The sequence below is a fragment of the Canis lupus genome, chromosome 14 (genome assembly GCF_048164855.1).
Source record: "Canis lupus baileyi chromosome 14, mCanLup2.hap1, whole genome shotgun sequence".
In the NCBI taxonomy this organism is placed as follows: domain Eukaryota; kingdom Metazoa; phylum Chordata; class Mammalia; order Carnivora; family Canidae; genus Canis; species Canis lupus.
In genome coordinates this window covers 32,138,638-32,153,263 of record NC_132851.1, presented here as the reverse complement: position 1 = coordinate 32,153,263, position 14,626 = coordinate 32,138,638, and the positions used below count along the sequence as shown (strand labels likewise).

Sequence of the window (14,626 nt, the reverse complement as noted above, 5' to 3'; positions counted from 1 at the left end):
TGTCTTTCTGCCACTTAATGGCCCCTAAACATTAAAGAAATTCTAATTGGCAGGGTCTGTGGGGCTATTGTTTTTTAACTTATGGTAGCTTTAGCTTCCAACTAGTACAATATACAAGATTTATGGGCAATAAAACGTAGATCCCTAGCCATAAGAATTGTCACGAACTGCATGTAGGGAAAAACAATCACAAGTTTATGTTGCCTGATGAGACAGTGATTGGCCATAATCATACTTTGATTTCATATACTGGCTTTCTTCAGAGGATCACAAGGTCCCTGCACATGTGGTTTATGAATCATGATCCATATAGACAGGGATGGTCCATCATCACCAAACCTTCTGTAGAGCACCAAGCACATTAATGCTCCCCTCATTTAGGTTGTTGTTATTTGAGCAAATCCAATTAATCTAACAAATTGAGCAACTATCAAGAGTCCAACTCAGTGCACATGGATGTTTGTGGTGAGAGGACCTTTACAGGTTGACTTTATTCAATTCATGTATTTTCTAATTAAGTATTTCCTGATCCTCCCAAGTAGAGTAGCCTTCTCCTGGTCATCCTCCCCACTGCTCTTAGCACTTTGCCAGTTTCTTGCCCATACACAGTTGGGCTCAGGTGGGAGTCAAACAGCATAAGTGTCTTGGCAAGGCACAGGGTTCAGGGCAGATTTCAGGTAGGCCCCTGTATCCATCTCTCCTAGCCAAGTGAATAAATCCCACCAGTTCACCCATTCTCAATCTTCTCATCTTTAAAATCAGAAATAACACTACTAATATTGCATAGTTGGGAAGAATATTTTGGAATATTGTACATAAAGTACTTAACTATACTGATGGTATTGAATAAATACTAAACTATTCTTCCAGAGTATGGGAAATGTGTTGTGCTTTTTTATCTATTCCTCTTGGCGGAATTCCTGCTGAACTGAAGATTGTAAAAACTTATTAAAGGAAGGAAGGAGGGATCCCTGGGTGGCTCAGTGGTTTAGCGCCTGCCTTCGGCCCAGGGCATGATCCTGGAATCCTGGGATCAAGTCCCACATTGGGCTCCCTGCGTGGAGCCTGCTTTTCCCTCTGCCTATGTCTCTGTCTCTCTCTCTCTCTGTGTGTGTCTCTCATGAATAAATAAATAAAATCTTTTAAAAAATAAAAATAAAGGAAGGGAGGGAGGGAAATTCAAAGCCATTAAATTATATGGGTCATTTAATGGCTTTGAATTTCCCTCCCTTCCCACTTAGCAGGATAGCAGGAACAGAACAAGTAGTAATTTGGAATTCTTCAAAATAAATACAAGGAAAAATAAGTTTAAGACATATGAATGGATATTTTATTTTAATTTTATGCACTACTATTTACCTAAAAAATACGAAAGTACCAATTCGAAGGGATACATGCACCCCTATGTTTATTGCAGCATTATTTACAATAGCCAAACTGGAAGCAGCCCATCAATAGGTGAGTGGATAAAGAAGATCTGGTATATAAACACATGCATGTGCACACACACACACACACACAAACACACACACACACAGGAATGTTATTCAGCTATGGATGGTTATTTCTGGGCCAAGACGTTCTGTGGTCAACATAACTCTCCAACTCTCCATTGGCATGTTTCATTTTGAGTGTTTAATATAAGACCTTTCCAAGAAAAAATCTGCTTTTTATATAATTGTTTCATACTCCATATTTTCTGTCATGAAAAGGTCATTACTTTTCTCCTCTGCAAGTGTCTCCTACCTCATGACAAATCCAAGCCCCAGGGGCTCATTCGGTCCCAGGAGTCAGTTTGAGCTTCAAATTGCCATGCAGAGTGGAAACTGGAAAATTTAGTCTACTGGGGACCTTTCTGTGCTGCACTGATATTAATGTTACACTGCTGAAAAACAGATGCTGTCTTATGTCTCCAGAGGACATCCTCGACCTGTACTCAGTGATCCCAGCATGTCACCACCTGATCCTGCAATAACTTACCCAGGAAGTGTGAGGAAGGGGGAACAAGGTCTTGCCTCACTGTCTTCTCAGTCGTGGTCATTCCACATGCACATAGTCATGGACTCCGTATTGCACAGTATCCCAGCAGGAAGTCGCACCCAAGGGATTCAGCAGAAGAAAGCTGCACCAAAGGACAATTTCAAAATAGAAGTGGCTGAGCAAAAACAGAATCGGTGCCTTCCTGAAGCTATGATTTTAATAGCATATTTTAGCCGCAACTACACCGTGATGGAACATGTTTCAGTAAATACTTTGACACTTCTAGTCTTCATGTTTCTTACCCAGCTACTTCCCAGATTTGCAAATGGGTGCATGGTGGCTTTTCTTTCTGAAATGGCACTCACAGGCTCATGTTTAATATTATGCTAACTTGGCTCAGAGAAGATCCTTCTGGCCTCCAACTATAGCCTTTAGGTACAGCCTCAGTAAGGCAGGAAGGTAGAGGGAGGCTCAGTGCTCCATTGCAGTCTGTGTGAGAGACACAGTTGGCAAGGACTGGGCTATTTCAAGGCATGAGGGTGAACACAGAAATATATTTCCATAAGTATACCAGATGCACTAATTGGAGTCCACTGTCCACTTCTTTGGAGCCTACTTTCGAACACACAGCCTCCAGTTTTCATTTACAGCTTCAGAAATTTATTTGTTATTCCCAGCTGGACTTGTGTCCGGGGCTCCAGAATGATAGCTATAATCATTAGGATTTTAGGAAAGTGAGGACAAGAGAAATTCTCCAATATAATTTCCATCCTTTCGAACATAGCCTGCTATCATTCAAACTTGTCAAGTTGCACGTGAGTTGCTAATGGGATATCAGAGATATAGACCGGTCATGTATGCAGAGCTCCATCACCAATCATATTCTGGCAGATTCAGAGTGTGGGGTTTTGCACAGAAGTTCAGAAATACACATGGAGGCCTTCACAAAGATATTTATCAACATTCTGCAGTGCCTGTTTCTAAATTTTATAAATATTTTAATAAGTGAAAAATTAAAGTTAATTTCCAGGTGGTTTTGTTTTCTCATGTGTAAAATGGATAATAATAGTACTTTCTTCACTGGAGGGCTTTAAAGCTAAAGGTGGATTAATACCTCAATCATTTGTTGAATGAGGCAGAGGATAGCTCACTAGCTAGCTAGCTGGATAGGTAAGTGGGTAATAAATCAATATAGACACATTGATAGATGGACAGCTACCCAATAATGTTGAGTGTTCCAGTCCGGGGATAAATAATCATTATTCACTTGGTCTTCAATACATGTTTATAGATTACTTGGATGATCAGAATAAAGCTCTGTACTGGCTTTTTAACTTTCAGTTCTTGAACTTCACACATTCATACTCAATATTTCTTTCAAAATAAAAAAAAAAAGAAGAGAAGGTATATTTTCCAAAAGATGTATTTCCACTGAAAAAGTCCACTGGTAAAAATGAAGCAATTACCCACAACATTATTGGGATTGGTGTCTTCTATCTGCCACTGAGAGTACAAATATGTGTAGGGCAGACCCACACACATGAGTGGGGATATCTCAATGAACAGCTCTCCAATTTGGAGGGAAGAGGGTCTGTGGAGAGTGTATGGGGATGTATGTCAAGATCATTTCATGAACAAATTGATCTGTATAATTAGAGGTTGTATCTTATTAAACCACTCTATCTTGGTCATTTATGAATACAACCTGGTTTAGATGAATCTACTCGATTTCCAAGAGGAATTTCATTAATAACAATGATGATTCTTAGAATTTAACTATGTACAAGACACAATATAAGTGATTTGTGTGTACTAATTCACTTAATTTCCAGAACAATCTTGTAAGTTAGGTACTATTAGCATCTCCCTTTCACTGAAGAGCCCAATGACACAGAAGGGTTGAGGAACCCCATGACATCTCATACCAAACATGTGGCAGAGCTGGGGTGTGAACCTAATAGTCTGAACCCAGAATATAAGCTATTGGCCAGTACAGAACCCTTTTATTTAGAAAATGGGTTTTATAGCTTAGGAAATGGTGGCTGAGAAAGGAAACTGATCCATAGAGCCAGAGCCAGGGCTGGGAAGTGTCTTTTAATTTAATTCATACAAATCCACTAAACACTTCCTTCAGGCCAGCAGTAGGCAAGGCCATTAGATATACAATGGGGAACAAGACAAATAAGGTCCCATTCTAGCCCTTGCAGAGATGAACTGAGTGGGGCATGAAGTGATTGAACTGGTGGCAGTAAGAAAGCAGGGTCGCTGTGCTGCTGGAGTGCAAGGAGCCAGGGCAGCCTCAAGGCCCCAGGGTAAGAGCAGGAGGAGGATGAAATTAGCCAGGTAGGTGTGCCTGATCAGGCCTTGGCACTTAAGGCCTTGCTGCATTTTGAAGAAAATGAACCCTTCTCATTGTGGCTTCCAGAGTTGAGAATGGTCTGGCCCTGGCTACCAAGTAGGATCTCATCTGGAACATTCTCCTGTTCTCCCTCTGGTCCATCCCAGTTGCCTGTTTTCAGAGTTTCTTAAATAGGCCAAGATCTCTCCTGACTGCAGTCTCCTTTATATATGCTCTTCCTTCTGCCTAAAATGTACTTCTGTGCCTTTCCAAAGCTCCTTCAGGGCTTACTTCAATGCCATCTCTTCAAGGAGGCTTTATAAATGACCCTCCGAGTTCCCTCCAATGATCCCAATTCGTGATTGTTATGGATTGAATTATGTCCCTCCCTCACCCCAGATCTCCATGTTGAAGCCCTAACTCCCAGGACTTCATAAAGTGACCTATTTGGACATAGATTTCATCAGGTGGACCCTAATTCAGTATGGCTGGTGTCCTTATAAGGAGGGGAAATTTGGACATAGACACAGATTCAGAAAGAAGCCACATGAAGATGAAGGCAGAGATGGGAGAAACACTTCTACAAGCCAAGAACACCACAGGTTGCCAGCAAAACACCAGAAGCTAAGAGCGGCATGGAAACAAGCCCTGCAGACATCTTAATCTCAGGCTTGCAGCCTCCAGAAGCGTGAGGTAATCAAATCCTGCTGCTCAATCAACTTACTCTGTGGTGCTGTTTTCTGGCAGCCCTTCCAAACCAGTACAGTGATTACAACTTTATTATGGGTTAACTTAGCCCACTCGACTAGGGGGCCAGGCATGTCTGCTTCAGTCACCAGTGCCCCTAACCAGGACTGGTATGCGGCAGGTGCTTAAAGAACTCTTGACATGGGCCGATTCTCCTTTCCCTCCAATCCCTCTCCTCCTCTCTTCCTTTTCCTTTTTTACTCCCTCCCCTCCCCATACTCTCTTCCACATCTCTTATTTTTGAAATGCTTTCAGGATGATGGGGATCCAAATATTTCTAGAACTTCCTCACAGTTTAAGACAGGTTGAGAAACAACTGAGACCAGAACCAGATGCCAAGGAGACGCCACAGACCTTACCCACCCACCCAAGAGAATTTTGTTTAATTTTCAGGTAATCTTGGGTATAGCTTGTTTCCCAAAGGTGGGTCACAAAGAACTTGCTGGAAGGCAGTGACTCGTAGAGCAAGTGGAAAGCACATGGCCCAAGGTATTGCCTAAGTTTGGTTTGTAACCTTAGTTCCTTCTCTTTCTGACTGTGGGCTTGAGAAATGCCTTTATCTTTGACTCCAGCTTATCTACAAACTAGGAATATTGTGTCAATCTACTTTTTTACATTTAGCAATATATTGTGAGTCTTTTTCTATGAAAATAAATGCTAATTTACAGTATCTTTCTCAGAGTTTGCAATCAATGCCACTATTAAATATATATACACATATATTAAAGAATTTATATAGTTATGAACATTAAATATATATACATGCACATATGGTAATTAACTAATCCTCATTACTGTACATTTAGATATCTTTCAAGTTTTGCTATTATAATGGTTGGTGAGATAAACTTTCTTGTACAGTCATGTTTGTGAACCTGTGCAATTATTTTCTTAGACCATGTTTCAAGTGTTTCTTTAGAATAGATTTTTCCAGGATAAACTTAGGTCTAAGGAAATGCAAATTTTTGAGATCTTTCCTATATACTGTTAAACTGCTTCCCAGAAAAAGTTGGATCAATCCATCCTCCTTCAGCAGTATAGAAAAGTATAAGAGCACCTGTTCCCCTCACCAAATACTGTCATTCTTTCACCCATTCCAGCTTGGCGATTCTGAACATTTCCCGTGTTCAGAAGCCTTTGGTATTTATCTCCAGTGTTTCTCCTTGTGCCGTTCACTGCATTCTCAGTGTGCTCTGCTTCATGCCCCATAGGAGGGATTCACCCTGGCTCTCTTATCCTCCTTTACCCTGTTGCATTTGTTTCCAAGGAAGGACATCAGAGGGCAAGAGAATCTCCATGCTCCCCTCCATCAGGTCAGGTCCACGGTTTGGCAGTGGCTGTATTTCTCTGCCTGTGGCCACAGAACTTGTCTGGAAGCTGTCTTTCACAGACAAGTTCTGGTAATACTGCTCTCTCACAACCCTTTGGTCTTGCTGTTGCTTCTCTGGATGCTTCTTTATCCTTGTGTGTTTCTTCACCCTGCCTACCTCTCTACAAACAATGATATATTATTAAGCTCTGTTCAACTACTGCTTTGGGTGTCCCATTTGTTTCCAATTGGCCCTACAAATGATATATACATATTTCATTAATACTCTATTATACAGTATTGCAATATTTTCCCCAGACTCCTGATTCTCAGGTGAAATTTTTCTGCTTTTTTTTTTTTTTAAATATAGCCAGGTATCCCCAATTTGAGGCAGAAGGAAATCTAATTTAGCAAGAAATCTAAACCCTAGGACTATTTTTCAAGAACAGCTATTTTATGATTTAGAATAAATACAGTTATAGGAAATAGGAAAATGAATTAAGAAGTCTTCCTGAAATAGCAATAAAGCAGACATAATACTATGGATAAAAATGGTGATGTGAGTTAACACTTTGGCCTCAAAATGGATTTCTTTAAATGGTGCAGAAGCTTTGCTTACTTACTTAGGAGGATTAAACTTTCTCCTTAAAATTATTTATATTACTTGTTATATGTAGAAGACATTTTCTTGTGGTTTCCAATTCAGCGAACATTTCATTGAGTATTTGTGGTGAGTCAGCCACTTTCTTAGCCTTCACTCAGTATGGGAACTCTGTAAAGTTGGTGCTTTCATCCTCACTTAAAAGGAAGATCAAAGTTCATAGAGGTTAAGTAAGGTACTTAGAGTCACACAGAAAAAGAACAAACTAACTTCTCAGCAGGAGAGAAATTTAAACCTAAACCTTTTGCTTTTAAATCCAGTGCTCTTATTACAGTATCAAATACTTAGCCAACAGAATACATTTCAACAGAAATCATGAATATTTAACAAAATTCAGATTTAGCCTACATATAATAATGTTTCTGAAATGTTCAAGTTCAGCATATAACTATTAAAGATACATGTTATGGAGGTTAGGGCCACATAAATTAGAGAATTTACAAAAGTAAAGAGTTATAAGTACCGTGTTTAAGTGAAACAAACATTTTCTAAAACAAAGTCTTTTATGAATAAAAATAAATATAAAAATATACTATGAAACAGGTGGCAAAGTAAGCCCACATTGATATCAGTTAAAACTGATAAAGCCAAGTGGATAAAAAACTGTTAGTGGGAATTTGCTTGAAACGGGTCACCCTGAATAGAAAGTATGTGTACAATAGGAGAGGCTATTGATTTTTGGTGTGTTAACAAGAATTAGTGGGCCAGAAAATGTATATTCATTTTCTTCATTTGAAAATAATAGACTGTAAAATAATAGAATTGTTATCACAGTGCAGGATCAAAATCTCATGGGCGAGCCTCATCTGAAGCATTGTTGGTAAAACATATGGCAGTTATGGAGATTCTTTCCCTTCCATGCTCATAATTACAGAGTTCAGCTGCCTCCATGTGATGCAAGCAACTTGCCAAAAAATAAAAAAAGAGATAAACCAATCCGCCTATGCATTATGAACAGCAGTGCATGAAAACAACAACCACTGTGGGACAGAGGTCTCTTGTGACAATGTGGAGTCGAGTGGATGTGGTTGCATTTTAGTTCAAGCTCAAGACTTACAAATAATTTACTTCTAGAGAAAGACTGTGCTCATTAAATCTAGTGGCATTTTCTAACATTTAATACTTTTTAGAATCCAATTCTAGAAAGATGGCAACTTTATAATGTATTTGCATCCCCTTCTCAACTCCCACTGCCAACCACCTCTCTGAATGTGGTGTCCATAGACTCCAGAGGGCTGGCAAGATTTGGGGGCATGCAGAAGTCAAGACAGGAAATGGCGCTTAAAGATCTCTGTTCTCCTAGATCAAATGAGAGCCTGGAAATCAATGGAGAGAAACATGGCAGCGTTACAAAGAGTATGGACCTATGGAGACCTTGGACATCCTTACCCCTCAAAGATTCAGGGGCTGGAAAAAATACTCTTGGAAAAACCTGTTGATCTCCCTGGTTTCAGAGCAGCTTTATTGGAACTTGACAGGTAGGCTAAGTCCTTTTTTATAGCTAAATATTGTTGATAATTAGTCTGACAGAGACGAAGGTACCTTTCTTATCTTTGAAGGTCAATGCTAAGGAACCCTATGGCTGAAGTTGAGCCCCACTAAATGGGAAGGGAAATTTTACATCTAGTCAAAAGAGACCTAACAGCCAGAGAAAAACACTGGAGAATAACAGGCAACTTAAAGAGACAAAATTATCAACACTTAAGATCACATTATATAGCATGAAAAAAAAAAAAAAAAGACTTCACAGGGCCAGATACAGGCAATTCTCATGATTCACGGTCGATGTTTTACACAGTTGCTCTGAATATTGAATTAGCAAATACCGGGCCATGCTGCTGGAAGAAATACAGGGATAGGTTTCTGTGAGCCTCTAGTCAAAGTGTTTCACCAACTGATTAATACATACCTTTGTTTCATGTGTGTTTGTGTTTAAAGACCCCTTGTTTAGTACATATCATGGATTCATCTGTTGAGCTCATGGCCAACATCATTATAACTCATGTTTGAATGAAGCTTATCTAACACATGCATTTGCCCTGGAAAGCATGTCATGGCCATTTTGTACTGAGGGACATTAGACAGCTCTACCACACTGTGCTTAGGGGCCATTTTAAATAACAAAGTCAACAAAAAAAGACCCACAAAGTTTGTGGTTAAATATGGCACTACATAGACTGTGAAAAAGACATTTGTTTGTAGTATGAGAGCTTTAGTAAGAAGGCAGCTGGAGGCATGCACGTTGGCTTTCTCAAATTTTTCTCCACTATGAACGTGTCTGCAAATGACTGCAAAAGCACCATGAGTATTGGTTTTCGGGTTGCAAATACATTTTAGCAAGTAAGCAAATTCACAAACACAAAATCCATCAACAATGAAGATCAAGTGTATATAATAATATTTTTAAACTAAAAATCTCAGAAATTGAAGGAGAATGTGGTTACCATTAGAACCTGGAACACCTAATAGAAGAAAAATCTTAAATCATGAGAAAAACTAAGGAAAGGGAACTATGAGGGAAAAGATAAGAGATGAGATAAGATGAGGGTGGTGCTAATTTGCATATACTGGTGCTTCCAGGGGAACAGAATAAGAACAGATGGAGAATGGGTTATAATAAAACAGTTAATACATTAAAAATTCATTGAGTTAAAGAAAGGCTTGAGTCTGAATCCTGAAAGCCTCAACCAATTCTAAGCAAGATGGATAAAGAAGTCATATACCAAGACAAAGTCTGAAAATGCTCTTCATTTTCTTATCTTGGGAATACAAAGAAAACATTGAAAGCTTCCACACAGAAAGAGAAATAATTTGCAAAGGTAAAAAAGGATCAAACTGGCATGGAACTTCTCCTGCATAGCACCAAATTAGAGATAATGGAATCACATTGTGAGGTCGCTCAGAGAATGAATTCTGAACCAATAATTCTATGTCCAACCAAGATGGTATTCATCTGTTGGTGTGAAATATGTCTGCAGATATAAAAGGGTTCCGGGAACACATCACTGGCACTTCACTGAAGAGACCGAAGTATGGACTCTAATCAACCAAGAAATGAATCTAACAAGAGACCTCAAGACAGAATAGGATAGGAGGAAGGGAAAGAGTATGAAATAAATAAAGATAGAAATAGAGACAGATACACATAATTACCAAAAGCCTTGGTATGCATAGCATACATATCAAAGAATTCCTGAAATAGAAGTCACATGCTCCCAGAGAAAATATTTAAAACTGGGAGAATGAAATTCCTTCTGTGAATAAAACCATGAAGGTATGGGATAGACCAGAGAGGAGAAATGAAAATATTTCTAAGTGTTCATTGCCTTGATGTAGGAGGGTAACAATGGGCAGGCAGGTTAAAGAAGCTCGGTTAGAAGTAATAACTGCTGTCTCACTTTATCACAAAAATAGAATAGTGAGTGGTTCTGGGCATGAAGAAAGGGGAGATCTTTGGTGGGAGTATGCAACAGAATAGCATAAGTTCTGAACTAACAAAGGGTACAAACAAGGCAGTTTATATGTGTAGTGCCTAGAACAGATCGACAAAAATAAATAAGGAAAAACTAGAAATAACAATGTGTAATAAACAGTAAATATGAAGAGCGTGAGAAGAATAAATCATATCCAGTTGTTCTTAATACTATAGATGAATGGGCAAAGGCTGCCCAATTTGTTTGAAAAATAAACTTACTTCCATATTGTTGGCAAAAGTGAATTTAAGACAAAGTAATCAAGAGAGTTGAAAATAAAAAGATGTATAAAGATCTATCAGGCCCTACGACCCAGCAATTGCACTGCTGGGGATTTACTCCAAAGATACAGATGCAGTGAAATGCCGGGTCACCTGCACCCCGATGTTTCTAGCAGCAATGACCACAATAGCCAAACTGTGGAAGGAGCTTCAGTGTCCATTGAAAGATGAATGGATAAAGAAGCTGTGGTCTATGTATACAATGGAATATTACTCAGCCATTAGAAACGACAAATACCCACCATTTGTTTTGACGTGGATGGAACTGGAGGGTATTATGCTGAGTGAAATAAGTCAATTGGGGGACAAACATTATATGATCTCATTCATTTGGGGAATATAAAAAATACTGAAAGGGAATAAAGGGGAAAGGAGAAAAAATGAGTGGGAAATATCAGAAAGGGAGACAGAACATGAGAGACTCTTAACTCTGGGAAACGAACTAGGGGTGGTGGAAGGGGAGGTGGGCAGGGGGTGAGGGTGACTGGGTGACGGGCACTGAGGGGGGCACTTGATGGGATGACATTGGATGAGCACTGGGATGAGCCACTGGGTGGCTCAGTGGTTGAGCGTCTGCCTTTGGCTCAGGTCATGATCTTGGAGTCCTGGGATCAAGTCCCACATCAGGCTCCCTGCATGGAGCCTGCTTCCTCTCTGCCTATGACTCTGCCTCTCTCTCTGTGTCTCTCATTAATAAATAAATAAAATCTAAAAAAAAAAATCTAGCAGGCATACAATAAGAAAGCCAAGTGGCAACGTCAGTGTTATATGTACTAGAATTACTCTCTTTGCATGTTATATACATATTTATAAATTATATGTGTGTGCATATTACTCTTTGTTCTTTGAATACATTACACATTTTACATATGTCTAATAAACATCTTCAAAAATTGATTATATTCCTGAGTACAAAAAACTTAAATTCAAAAACAGTAATTAAGCAGACCACATACTGCGATCAAAATCATGACTATAACTAATTAAAAAAGAGCACCAAAAATTATTAATTACTTAACATTTTAAAACTCAAAGTGACAATTTCAACTGAAATTACAGACTATCTAAAAAAAACAATGAGGGCAGCCCGGTGGCTCAGCGGTTTAGCGTCTGACTTTGGCCCACAGTGTGGTCCTAGAGTCCCCGGGGATCGAGTCCCACATCGGGCTCCCTGCATGGAGCCTGCTTCTCCCTCTGCCTGTGTCTGTGCCTCTCTCCCTCTGTGTGTCTCTCATGTATAAATAAATAAAATCTTTAAAAAAATAAAAATAAAAAAACAGTGAAAAGGATAAAACTTTATAACAAACCCATGAGGCACAACAAAATTAATGACATCTATAAGAAAAATATGTTTTAGAATAAATACATCAAAACTCTCGTTCTTTGAAAAGATTAATAAAAATATATAAGTGCCTTATTGGCAAGGAAAATGTAGAATGGTCTTGGTTCAAAATAAAATTGGAGGTTGAAACACACATATGAAAGAGAATTTTAAGAATGTCAAATGAATGACATGTAAATCTATAACAAATAAGTAAATATGCATGGAAACAAATATAGAGAGATGGATGCCTCCTTGTCAAAATACAAACTACCAAAACTGCTTTGGAAGAATTAGAAAATATGAGCAGATTAATTACCCCCCCCCAAAAAAAAGGATTTAAAAAGCAATTAAAGATTGACTCAAAAAAAAAAAAAAAAACAACACAAAACCTTGAGGACCAGAAGGCTTCACAATTGAGTCCTAACTAGAAACCTGTAATGATCCAAGAAAGAAAAAAAATCTCAAGTACACAACTCTTTAAAAGAGCATAACCTTGGGAAGCCTGGGTGGCTCAGTGGTTGACTGACTGCCTTTGACTCAGGGTGTGATCCCGGAGTCCCGGGATTGAGTCCCACATCGGGCTCCCTGCATGGAGCCTGCTTCTCCTCCTTCTGCCTAAGTCTCTGCCTCTCTCTGTGCCTCTCATGAATAAATAAATAGAACCTTTAAAAAAAAACCCAGCATAACCTTAATACTAACTAAGCCTACAAAGTCCTGAAAAAAGAAATAATGACAAATATTACAAGACCAACTTTATTTGTAATTGAGATGCACAATTTCAATATTAACAAATAGGACCATACACCGTGACCTGGAAGGTTTCTTCTAAAGATAGTCTACCAAGAAATCTATTAATATAAGAATAATAAAAACATTGAAGGTGAATGTGTATTCAGCACAGACTTTGCACTACGTACTCTGCTAAATGATTTTCATGTATTAACACAATGGCCTTCTCACTGTAGTCCTGTTTTGGTCATCACAATCATAATTAGAATTGAATTTTGAAGATGAAAAACCGAAGGTATTAGGAGATAAGTTAAACTCCTATGATCACACATAGTGTAAGTGTTAGGCCTGGAAATCTCAGTGCTTATTCTTGACCATTCTACTGCAAATAAAGGCCTATGTTGGAGGAAGATGGGGGGTAGGGTAAGATCATATGAACAGGTGCTGAAAAGGAATTTGATAAAATTTGGTAGCTATTATGATTATATTAAAAATAATTTAGAAACTAGGCAATGATTCATTATTTACAAAAATCTACTCTTAAACATCATTCTAAAAGAGTAAAACTCTGCAGCCATTTCTCTTAAAACCAAGCACAAGATGGGATGTCCATTAACTATCAATATTCAACATTTTTATAGGTTCTCACAAAAGCAATTTAACATAAAATTAAATAATAATTTAAAACATAGTAAAAGAATCCTCAAAGATACTGCTCCAGCAGTTTTTAGATTTTCTTTCTTTCTTTCTTTCTTTCTTTCTTTCTTTCTTTCTTTCTTTCTTTCTTTCTTTCTTTCTTTCTTTCTTTCTTTCTTTCTTTCTTTCTTTCTTTCTTTCTTTCTTTCTTTCTTTCTTTCTTTCTTCCTTCCTTCCTTCCTTCCTTCCTTCCTTCCTTCCTTCCTTTTTCTTTCTTTCTTTCTTTCTTTCTTTCTTTCTTTCTTTCTTTCTTTCTTTCTTTCTTTCTTCTCTTTCTTTCTTTCTTTCTTTCTTTCTTTCTTTCTTTCTTTCTTTCTTTCTTCCTTCCTTCCTTCCTTCCTTCCTTCCTTCCTTCCTTCCTTCCTTCCTTTCTAGAGCATGAGGAGGGAGAGGGGCAGAGAAGAGAGTTTCTCAAGCAGACTTACCCCTGAGCATGGAGCCCAACATGGGACTTGATCTCAGAATGCTAAGATAATGACCTGAGTTGAAATCAAGAATCAGATGCTTGAACACTTCCTCTGAGACTAATGATGTACTGTGTTGACTAATTGAATGTAATTAAAAAAAAAAGAAAGAAAAAAAGAAAAGAGTTGGATGCTTAACCAACTGAGCCACTCAGGCACCCCTGCTCTAAGAGTTTTAAACTGTATACATACACATATATATTTACATATATATTTGATTTAAAAATCAAGTATTGATAACAAGTTTTTTTTAAGATTTTATTTATTTATTCATGAGAGACAGAGAGAAGGAGAGGCAGAGACATGGGCAGAGGGAGAAGCAGGCTCCCTGTGGGGAGCCTGATGTGGGACTCGATCCCAGGACTCCAGGATCACACCCTGAGCTGAAGGCAGGCACTTAACCGCTGAGCCAATCAGGCATCCCTGATAACAAGTTTTTTAAAACCTCTGTACATTTGTACATACAGAGGAGAGAGAGGAAAACAGAATGTGTTATCTGACAAATGGTGGGGAAGGAAGGGAAAAATAGTATTACAGTATTTCCCTCCATTTATTTAAAATTATAAGGCTCCAATTCTATGTTTGCATAAAGAGAGTTCTGAAATATGGATAATAAATTTTTAA

General features: G+C 38.4%; 1 long non-coding RNA gene across 2 annotated transcripts in view; it reads right to left on the bottom strand.

The window, feature by feature from the left end:
• Nucleotides 1-9,901, bottom strand: part of LOC140603873 (uncharacterized) — a 33,276-nt gene extending 23,375 nt beyond the window's left edge. For both annotated transcript variants that reach the window (XR_012006852.1, XR_012006851.1), the window contains exons 1-3: nt 9,759-9,901; nt 6,998-7,172; nt 1,981-2,122 (exon numbers count right to left, since the gene is read on the bottom strand). This is a non-coding gene — a long non-coding RNA (uncharacterized lncRNA). The remainder of the gene's footprint in view (nt 1-1,980; nt 2,123-6,997; nt 7,173-9,758) is intronic.
• Between the last annotated feature and the right edge of the window lie 4,725 nt (nt 9,902-14,626).